We start from the raw sequence: 11,472 nt of genomic DNA, 5'->3' as shown, positions 1-11,472 counted from the left end.
GAATGAACAGATGAGTTCACTCAATCCCTTCCTGTTCATCTGTCATCCATAGTTTGGATCACCAATGTCCTCTAATGGCCATGTGTTGGGGATGTGGTGGAACCTTTAGGAGGCGGAGCCTAGGGGAAGGTCTTCAGGTCATTGGGTGAATGTGAGTCCTGGAAGAGGATGATGGGTAAGCAGGATTTTCTTCACCATCATATCTGCCTTTTGAGTCAAAATAAATCTTTTTTCTTTATGAATTGATTCATCTTAGATGTTCGTTACACTGACAGAAATCTGACAAACACCTTTTCTTCTCTATGCCTCCTCTCCCTTCCTATCTGCATTCTTTCTCTCTCTCTCTCTTTTTTTTTTTTGCCAGTCCTGGGCCTTGGATTCAGGGCCTGAGCACTGTCCCTGGCTTCCTTTTGCTCAAGGCTAGCACTCTGCCACTAGAGCCACAGCGCCACTTCTGGCCATTTTCTGTATATGAGGTGCTGGGGGATCAAACCCAGGGCTTCATGTATACAAGGCAAGCATTCTTGCCACTAGGCCATATTCTCAGCCCCATCTGCCTTCTTTCTCCTTCCCCTTTTCTTCCCTTTCTGTTTTTCTTGCTCCCTCCCCCATCCCCCCCAACCAGCATTTATTGAGATAGGCACAGTGACGGTTCCTTGGGATACAACAGTGAAACAAAGCAGATCTGTCGTGTACCAATTCATAAACTAATTTCTTTTGTTATCATTATTTTTTGGCCACAGGAAATGAACTGCTTTTTTTTCTCCAGTAGCTGGAGTCTCAAAAGTTAATGGGAATTAGTGAGCCCGAATGTGGAAGAACAGGAGCAAGAAATGTTCTAGAGAGAGCCAGAAGCGTATGAAAAGACCCTGGGACAGAAGTGATCCTGGTGCTTGCTGGGAAACAGAGATTCACAAAGGGCAGGTAATATCCTAAGGTTGGAACACAGTGTCTCACCACAACCTTTCTAAGCAAAGATGGGGACAGCAAAGATGGCTCCTAATTGAACTTGGGAAACATTCCCCTGGCTGCTGTGTAAGAGAGTATGTTCCCTTATAACTCTTGCTAGTAAAACAAAAGAAGGGAGCTGATGGATTCTGCTTGGCACATTGATTCCTTTCCGTAAGTCTCAGTTTCTCCTTCTTGATCCAGTGATCTTGGATCCAGTGATTGACACTTTCTCTTCCCCTTGCACGATCTTTTGACTCTTCCTCCCTGTATGCTGGGGAGAGGTGGTCTTGGTGTGTCCAGTCTTCCTCTTGAGCACTTGGTAGATGAGTTCCTGTGTGCACACCCACTCATCTCTGTAAATTTCTAGAAAGGTGGAGAGAGAATCTCATTTTGGAGGGGCTGTGCAGTGCACCCCTTAGGAAGGCACCTGCCTTCCAGAAACACCTGAACAAAGGAGGATGGGAGGGAGATGGTCACTTCAGTGTGATTTATAACAGGGAAACAGTTAGAGTCCTATTTTTGTATTGGCTTATATGGGGATAGTGGGTGTTTGTATTGTTACGCCTCTGTACATGTTAACACTGTATTCCAATCTATGTCACCCTTGGCATCACACTCCCTGCTCCCTTCCCTTTAAGAAACAGTGTCCCTCACCCATCTTTCCTTGTTCCGTTCTCACAATTGTGCGTGAATCCTCCCACAGGATCTTTAGGCTCCTCTCGGGCACACCCACCTGAGTGATAACCTTCCAACCCATTGGCAACTGTGAAGACTATGGCACGTGTGTTATTGAATTCTGAGTAGCCATTAGAAGGTGCCTCAGTGGAACATGAATGGAAATTTCTAAGGCGTTCCAATGGGTAAGTAGACATGGTGTGCGAACGATGCATAAAAACCAGAAAGTAAGTATGGAATCCCCTCCTCTCCTCTTCCCTAGTCTTGCTCATAAGCTTGTGCATAATCAATACTTACCATGCAAAGATTATTTTAAAAAGAAGCATTAACTGATCATAGGGGTTTCCCCCTGAATAGAGTCACAGATGTCATGATAGGCTCTTGCTTTCTTTGTAACAGTCTAATATTTTCTTTTTAAATGGGCAGAATGCATCTATGCACTCTTACATCAATTAAAATTAATGAAAAGGTCAAGCTCTTGAAGATACACAGGAAAATATTGACCAGATTTGTTATCGTGTGTGTGTGTGTGTGTGTGTGTGTGTGTGTGTGTGTGTGTGTGTGTGTGGTGGGTGGGAGGTTGTCTGAAGGGGGTGACGTGTAAGGGAGCATTTTCCATTTCTTCTTTTCTGTATTTGAGAGCCATTCTATTTCTTATAAGATGAGCATATGTTTAAATAGCCATGGTGCCATTTTAAGGAAAACAAGGCAGGGGGAGTCTTCCCCCACCCCCCCAATATATAGTTCTTCTCTGAATGATTTGAGTAGCTCAGAAGTTGGGCTGGTGGGGTGGGGGGACTGAGGCTCAGGAGCCATGTGACTGGAAGGGTCCTGGGTGAGTCAGCCGGGGGGAAGGCAAGGCCATGCACAGAGCCGGCCTGCCTCACGTGACACCACAACACAGCAAACGGGCTTGTTTTGCAACCCAGGCAGGATCTTTAACCACAAGCCTGCTGGCTGGCCCTGTGCGGCTGGGGGGGAGCGAGTGCCAACCCTCTTCCCTCGAATGAATCACGCCTCTTCCCGCAAGAGCTGGGGGAGGATGCAGAGAAGTTGATCCTGCTGTGGGCAGAGGTGCAGCTTCTGTGTATGAGCCCTACCATGCTGGGTGCCCTTCAGAGCCTTAGGGGCTCCTGGGGGGGGTGTCTCCAGGTGGTGGGCTTCAGTGGAGGCAAGTGACTTGCCCAAGTCCACACTAGGAAGTGGCAGAGGTGGGATCTGAAACCAGGGGTTGCTAAATCCAACATCGGGATGATTCTCATTGTGCCTTGCAAAGGTTGCTTCAGTTGGCCGGAAAGTCTGGGCGTACAGGTGGACACTCCCTCAGACCCTTCACACAGGCATTCTCACAGCATTGCTGCAGAGAAGGGAAATCGAGGCAGCAGAGGTAAGAGGTCCTCAGAGGTGGCAGCCATGACAACAGAGACTTGTCTACCAGGTGCCACACCAAACAGTTGGCTGTTGCATGCTCTCTAGTTCACTCAACAACTGATGAGTCAGTGATCCTTGTTTTGCAGGTGGGTAAACTGAGGCTCAGAGAGTAAATGATTAGTTAGTTGCATATCCAACAAGAAGAAGCAGGTTTCAAAACCAGATCTACCCTGCCACCTGGAGTCACTCATACGTGACTTTCAACCTCCAGACATTTATTTCTGGGAGACCCAATTCTTGGTCCCTCTCTTCCCTCCTGAGCCTGACTCTTGTTCAAAAGAAGAGCTCTTATTCATGCTTCAGTACCCCAAGGGGCATTACCACCTTTAGGGAGCCTTCTTCAGCCCGACAGTGTCTGTTTCTGACCAGTATTCCCGTAGCTTTCTGACCATGTGTTTCTTTACTGAAGGATTTCATACTCATCCAGCCAGAGCTTCTTTAGGGGAACGACAATGCCCTGCTAATCAATCCTCTAATCGTGTTTTTTTTTTTTCTTCCATCCAGACATTAATGCAGTGGTTACATCATGGTTTTCTAGACCCAGAGATCTAGATTTGCATCCCTGCAGGGCTGGGCGATGGGGTCAGGGAGGACAATTACATTCATTCTTTCAGCCCCAATGGTAAAATGGAAATTCTCATGTGGGCTTCCCAATCCTTGTAAGGATTAGTGAAATATGTATATAAAGTGCTTACCACAGTGCCTGAGGCACAACGTGTATTAATATCATTAACCCTCTTGTCTGACCCTGTCATGGATCAGTGGTGACTGGCTGGAGAGAATATGGCTGCCTGGCTCCACAGTAAGGATCTAATGATCTACACCATCCTCCTGGTTTAGGAGTAGTGACCATAATCCAGATGTGCATGCACACATGCACACAGAGGCAGGAGACCAGGATGAGCCTGACACATCTGGAAACAGAAACTTAAATGTGAAGTTTAATTGTTTTAAATTCTTTTAAAGAGGTTCCTTCCTGTTAGTTCTTTCTTTCTTTTTTTTTTTTTTTTTTTTTTTTGCCAGTCCTGGGGCTTGGACTCAGGGCCTGAGCACTGTCCCTGGCTTCTTTTTACTCAAGGCTAGCACTCTGCCACTTGAGCCACAGCGCCACTTCTGGCCATTTTCTGTATATGTGGTGCTGGGGAATCGAACCCAGGGCCTCATGTATATGAGGCAGGCACTCTTGCCACTAGGCTATATCACCAGCCCCCTTCCTGTTAGTTCTGATCAAGGGCATTAAATGAACGACACTACCCTTCTAACATGAAAAGGGAAACGTTATAAATGCCTAGCTCTGATGAAACTGGATTGGAGATCGTGCATGCAGACACTTCTTATGACCACTGAAAGTTTTAACAAAGCTTTTAGGATAACATGATATTCTATCATTCCACCCTGATACTTATCCCGAGAAAATCTCTGAACATTGAACAGTAGAAACCTTGGGTAATCTTTGAAGGCCCATTTATAGGGATTTGGGAAATCCAATGGTGGTATACTGGTCTGATCCTCAGCAACGGCAGTGGCAAATGTCTTATAGGAACAGGGCTGAGCACAGTGGCTCATGCGTCTAGTCCTAGTTATGTGGGAGGTAAAGGTTTGGAGGATTATGGTGTGAGGTCAATCAGAGCAAAATAGTACAAGACTGTATCTGAAAAAACCTGGAGGTCTGGTTCAAGTGGGAGAGCACCTGCCTAGCAAGCACAAAGCTCTGAATTTAAACCCCAATTCAAAATGCAAAATGTGAGCTGGAATTTACTCTCTGAATGCAGCTGTGCTAAATTTGTGCAAAGAAAAAGGTGGACAAGCTACAACAATGGTCCAGGCAGAATGAAAGGGTTTTGGTGGTAGGAAGGAGGCTATGGGCTGCCTTGAATGCTATTTGGACCCAGTCACCTGTTCATTCTCTGCGTGACCGGGAGTGGGTAACAAGTTTGAGATTTCTTGCCCAGAGCTTTACCTACCAGGCTACATCTCATGTAGACAGGACTCACCATCCATGCCCCCAAACCCTTGTCATACGAATGTATGTAAGTGCTGTGCATCTGGCCCCAAGATGCCCAGTGGCCTTCACCAAGGATTTTCAGGAGGTGAAAGCACTCTGGAAGGTTCTACCCAAGTGTTTTGCTGCACTGGGCAGCAGGGGCTGACCAGCAGCTCCTGAGAGTACTTTCCATAGAGACAAAGAACACTGCCTAAGAGCAGGTTGCATTAGGCCTAATGGAGCTGATGGGAGCTCCGATAATCTAGGAAGATTGCCTGCACATGGAATCATGTACTCTGGCCCACAGGACCATTTCTAACTTTAGAGGAAGCAAAGTTATAGATGGAACCACTTCCTTCTGAAACCAGCTCCAGAGGGGCCCTCACAGTGAGGCAGAAAATGCTGAACTCCCCAGCGCCTTGTCTCTCTCTATCTCACTCTTTCTGTCTGTTTCTTTGTTTCTCTCTATTTATGACTCTATCTCTTTTTGTCTCTCTCATTCTTTTCCCCCGTCTCTTTCTCCTTTTCGATCTCAATCTCTGTCTCTCTGTTTCCATCTCTCTGTCTCTCTCTCACACATTATTTGTCTTCATTGTATTTTGATATCTGTTTTTCTTGGTTTGTTTCTGGATTTTTTTTGGTCTTCTCTCTTCTTCACTTTTCTGGCTCTTTATTCCTGACTGGACTCTTCTTCTTGTTGTTGTTCAGCCTATTTTTTCATCCCTCTTCATCCTTTCTTCATGTTGTCTCTTTCTTCTCTCCCTTTCCTTTTTATCTTTCTGTCTCCCCCTAACTCTGACTCCAGCTCTGTCTCCCTGTCTCTACATCTCTGCCATTTCCCACTTCTGTTCCTAAACAGAGGCCACTGGGAAGCCTGTATGATTGATATTACTGCTGACAGCCAAGGCCTTTGAACCTCTACACAGCACATCTCTGGGAGGTGGTAAGCCAGAGGTGTTTTGTCTGTACTCAAGAAAGCCAGGGGGTTTAAACAAATATGTACATTCTCAGAAACCCAAGCGATTGTGTTTCTCCGTTGATCCATCATGATGTTGAGTATGTGTGAAGTTGCCCAATGCCTATGGGGGAATCACAGAGTGAAGACTGTGCTCTCTCTGGAGGTGGGAAGGAGGCAGAGAGGAGGGAGAGGAGACTGGCCAAATGGGGCCCTAGCCAGAGCCTGTGCTCCAAGGACCAGAATAAGGTAGTTTAGGAGGGAGAGACAGCACTTCCGTTTGGGAGTGATTAGAGAAAGCTCTTGATGGTCACCATTTTTTTTTTTTTTTTTTTGCCAGTCCTGGGCCTTGGACTCAGGGCCTGAGCACTGTCCCTGGCTTCTTCCCGCTCAAGGCTAGCACTCTGCCACTTGAGCCACAGCGCCGCTTCTGGCCGTTTTCTGTATATGTGGTGCTGGGGAATCGAACCTAGGGCCTCGTGTATCCGAGGCTGGCACTCTTGCCGCTAGGCTATATCCCCAGCACCATTTTTTTTTTTTCTTTGACACAGATACTGGAGGCTTGAACTCAGGGCCTAGACACTATCCATAAGCTTCTCTGACTCAAGGTTGGAGCGCTACCACTTGAACGATACCTCTACTTCTGGCTATTTTGGTGGTTAGTTAGAGATAAGAGTCTCATAGACTTTCCAGCCAGGTTGACTTTGAATCATGATCCTCAGATCTCAGCCTCCTGTGTAACTAGGATTATAGGTGTGAGCCACCGGCACCAGCCAGTCTCCATCTTTGTTAAGCTTTCTTGATCCCCCTCTCTTGTCTTACTATTATGAGTGCTTGGCATAGCACCTAGGACTCATCAGGACTTTCGACCTTCACTGGACTTTGTGCTTCTTGGAAACAGCCATCCAGGGCTTCTCCATATCACAGCCCATCCCCAAACCTCTGTCTTCTCTGGCCACGCCAGCTTCCAGGTCAAGGTTTATGATGGGGGGAGGGGCTATGTAAGTAGCACCCTTTAAGTGTGGAGATAGCTTTAAGAAAATGCCTCGTTTTCCTCCTTTCTAAAGTAAGGATACTTAAAGCTGTAGAGCATGTGATTTAAATGTTCTGCAGTATGAGCACTGGGCTGTCACTGTCAGTCACTGCCACCATTATTACCATTGCTGTCATCATCAGTACCATCATCATCATCGCCATCACCATAGCCATGATACTCTTCAGGCCTGGGATCTATGTAGTGAAGTGGATAACGAGCTCTAGCTGTCAGAGTTATGAATGGATAGGAGATGGGGCATTTGGGTGCAAAAGTCTAGTAACCATCAGCACAGACTTTCTGTGATTCTCCAAAATGCATCCTTTCATACCCTGTTTCTGTGTAGACTCAGAGCTCTGGGACAACATGGCCATGAGAGGTATTCAGGGAGTGACAGACCCAAGCCCTTCTCCACCAGATGTCTCCTTCCCCACTTCCAGGCGGGTCCCGTGTGTCTCCTTTGAGTGCTGTCCTTTGGGTTGATACACTTGCCTCAGGCTTATCCTGAGCACTTTCCACGGTGTTCCAGGATGCTCCCTTGACTTAGTTCAAGTATGTCTGAGTACTTCTTTCTGAGTGTTGGCTTCCTCAAGTGTAAAACAGAAAAGCCATATTCCTATAGCTTGCTCTGGTTCCCAGGTCTCTACTAAAACTCACATTGACCTTTAATACCCATTGTGAGAGGTATTCAAAGGGTGGGGCCTTTCATACGAGTATGACATTTAGATGTATGATCTTTAGGATGTAATTAATTAAGTTTAAATGAAGCCATAGGTGGAGCTCTCCAATGAGACTATGACCTATCTATCTTTATCAGTCATGGGGCTTGAACTTGGGGCCTCAGTGCTGTTCCTGAGCTCTTTTGCTCAAGGCTAGTACTCTACCACTTTGAGCCACAGCACCACTCAATTGGAGATAAGAGTCTCATGGACTGACTGCCTGGGTTGGCTTTGAAATGTGAACCTCACATCTCAGCCTCCTGAGTAGTTAGAATTACAGGTGTGAGCCACCAGGGCTCAGCTGGGACTCTGACTTTGTAGGAAGAGGAAGAGACTCAGAGTAAGACATTCTGTCTTGCATGAAGTGTCCTATCCTGTTAAGGGGAGCCTCTTGAAGAATCCCACCAGCAAACATCTCAACCCTTAGAATTGTGGGCTGAATGTTCTTGATACATTCCAGAAACAGAAAATGGACTAAGAAGGTTAAAGTGCATGGATTGAAGAAGCAATAGGTTCTTAAAATTACCTTTCTGGCTCAAATCATAGTTTGACAGAATAGTGCTGCCTTAAACCATAGTGAATAAGTTGCTTAGCATAAGCAAGCAAGTGAGAGGGAATGGATAAAGAAGTGGAGAAATAAAGGAGCTAGTGAACAGCTAGACAGATGAATTAATGAATGGATACATAGATGAAACAGGTGGATTGACAACTAAAAAGAGGAAGAGAATGGTGAAATGGATAAAAAAAAAGACTAAAAACATAGGGATACATAAACCACTAAAACAATTAAGTGCCCAAGTGCAAAAATAAATACATAAAGGAAGAGCAGAGACCCAGGAGCATGGGATATGACTTTGACAGAAGGCTTCTTCCCTTTCCTGAGCTCATGAAGTATAAGTCTGTGACCAAGAAAAAAGGTTTACCCTTGCTCTTGAGGGGATTTATTATTTTAATTGTTAGCCTTCATCAGGGGTTATTGGAATTTTTCCCCCCTTGGACAGTTTATCACTTGTAAATTATTTTGTCACATGCTTGCAATTCTATCCAGATCCTTAACATTCTAATCATGCATCTTTTATGGGGTCTCCTTTAAAGGAGCACTATAATTACGTGCCAAGGGTCCCAGTAAATTTTATCAGGCCATAAAATATTATACTTTAATTATTTGGAAGGGGAAGAAAGGCAAATGTTCCCTCGGTAAGGCTGGTGATCAATACTACAGGGCTCGAGGTGGCACTTGCAAGCTCTCATGTCGTTGTCGAGCTGACGTTCCTCTGAGGGGGCTTAGAGGCCATCAGAATCAAGCCACACAGAGGCCGCGCTGCTGTGTGCAGATGCCTCCTAGGGTAGGAAGCCAAAGACTCCTTTACCTAAGCCCAATGGGTGAATTACAACATTTTTTTTTTAAAAAGAAAGAGAGGAAGAAGGCAGGATGACTAATCCTCATTCATCCTTCTGGTTTTTAGCTTTTATGTCATTTCCTTGGGGAGCCCTTCTCTGATCCCTTCTTTGGGCTAGGTCCCTCCTCTCCCCCTGCCAGCAGAGGCTCCCCACCCTCCATTTCCGTTTGTGCAACACACAAGACTACGATTGCCTTGTCTTACGGTTTCATCTTTTCCCCTTGCTGGTTGCAGAGACCATCCGGGAAGACAGAGATGGAGGCCATGGTCATACTGTTCCTTGCTCTACTCCCGGCCTAGGGTCTGAAATGTGGCTGGAAGAAAAGACCTAGGGCGGAGTGAGCAAATGAACGAGTGGTACCCAGGAGAGATGGAGTATGTGAGGCACATGTTTTTCCAGCTTCTTGCCTCATGGTCCCTCCTCTGTTCATTCTCACCCCCACTCCCTTCTCACTTCCTTTTTTTTTGCCCCAGTGCTGAACTCTTTCCAACTCCCTGCTCAGGAGCTTTCCTCTCTGAGAAATAGATGAGCATATAGCTTCAGAGGGGAGATATGAATTTCCCTGGAAAGATGTCAGTATCCACACCTGTCATGCACAGGAACTACAACTTGGGTTCAGAGGTGAAATGACTCAGTCACCACAGAGCAGAAAGAAGATGACCAGAACAGTTCATGCCATTACCATGTCACCATTTCAGAGTGACTCATCTTGCCACTAGATTTTCTGCTGCTAATCTCAGGGTGAACACTTTTGGGTGAGCCGCTTTTGTGGTCTCTGGGCTGATAGAGAATCCCTAGCACATTTTTCTACTGAAAGGAAGTTGTATAGATTAGCATGAGTGTGAATATTCTTGACCTAAAGTCAACTTGCTTGATTCTGAGTGCACACTGAGAGCTCACAGTGTTTTTTTTTGGTCAGGAGAGAGACCTGGCACTAACTCCTCTACTCATCCTGAGACTACAAAGGCTGCACGTACTATCAGTATCTTCTTCTGGGGCCCATGTTCTGATTCTCTTCATATGAAGAGACCCATCAGCAGGTAACTGAAACCAAACCATCATTTACTTTGTTCTCCAGTCTGTAATGCCAGCAAGTTTGGAGACAGACACTGTTGCACACAGCTCCCGCCAGCTTGTGCACAGGGGGTTGAGGATGTACATCCTCCGTGCTTCCCTGCATGTCGGGCCAGTGGACTCTTGGTTCTCTTCCTCGGCTCGCTTACACCTTGCACCTCCTTGTGCCATGGTGACTGAATTCTAAGAGATGGCACCCGAAGAGATGAAAGGTGGGATTTGCCATTTTAAAAAAGGTTTTAAATATTTTATTGATATCATTAAGTAGTTATGTGAAGGGGTTGCAGTTGCACAAGTTAGATTATGACTATAATGCTTCTTTCCAATGTCACCCCTTTGTTCATTCTTCCCTGGAATTCGCCCATGTTTTAAGGGCCTGGAATTTTTCACAGATCCACTTTGATGTAGGGCTATTAAGGTGTGAAAAACCTGACATAATTCAAGGGAGAGGGTAGACGCTACCTTTTTTTTAACTTCTTTTATTGGTGGTTCTGGGTTTTGAACTCAGGGCTCCAAACTTGATCTTTTTGATTGGGCCACTGGTATTCTACCACCTGAGCCAGGCCTCCATCCTAGCTTGTTTCCTGGTTATTTAGGTGATGCAATCTTGAAGACTTTTCTGCCTGGGCTGGCTTTGAACCCCAGTCTACTAGATCTCAGCCTTCTGAGTAGCTAGGATTACAGATGTGAGCCATTAGTGTCTTGCTCAGAGTCTAGCTTTTGATGGGGTGATTATCAATGATACTTGGGACTATGCTTTAAGAACTCCATAGCAACTGCTCAGTAATTTTGGGAATCCCTTGGACCAGCGTACATGGTGATTTCTTGACCACTGTAGCAGACACTGGAGAAAGAAAGGTGAATTGTCAGATAGTGGTCACACACAGAACAGTCTGATACAAACCGAGCATGCAGTAACCCTGTTCCCAGTGGGTTCCAGCTTTGCAAACTCCAGCCATGGCCTGCAAAGGATTTGAGAAAAGGTCAGAGGTCAGTAACATCCACAACTGAGCTCTATCCATTCAATTTCCTTCTCTCCTAGTTGTTCAAGTGATTATGGCCTGGACCCTCTGCAACAGAAGCAGATTCAGCCCTGGTTCCCACCATCCCTTCACAAACTCTAAACAAGTCAGATGAATGTTGTGATTTTGTGGGCCATTGGCAGGCACCACGGGTCACTGGGCCCACATATTGAATGTCCACTGTATGATAGACTGGGTGTCAGTCCCTGGGGATGGTGCAGAGGTGA

The 11,472-nt window shown here is 45.9% G+C and overlaps 1 long non-coding RNA gene across 1 annotated transcript in view; it reads left to right on the top strand.

Annotated features, from left to right (window-relative positions):
* The first annotated feature begins 750 nt into the window (after window positions 1–750).
* LOC125353495 overlaps window positions 751–11,472 on the top strand; it is a 29,053-nt gene continuing 18,331 nt past the window's right edge. The window contains exons 1-2 of the long non-coding RNA XR_007211339.1: window positions 751–924; window positions 1,664–1,811. This is a non-coding gene — a long non-coding RNA (uncharacterized LOC125353495). The remainder of the gene's footprint in view (window positions 925–1,663; window positions 1,812–11,472) is intronic.

Source organism: Perognathus longimembris, chromosome 6 (genome assembly GCF_023159225.1).
Source record: "Perognathus longimembris pacificus isolate PPM17 chromosome 6, ASM2315922v1, whole genome shotgun sequence".
In the NCBI taxonomy this organism is placed as follows: domain Eukaryota; kingdom Metazoa; phylum Chordata; class Mammalia; order Rodentia; family Heteromyidae; genus Perognathus; species Perognathus longimembris.
This window is presented reverse-complemented; position numbering and strand designations above follow the sequence as displayed.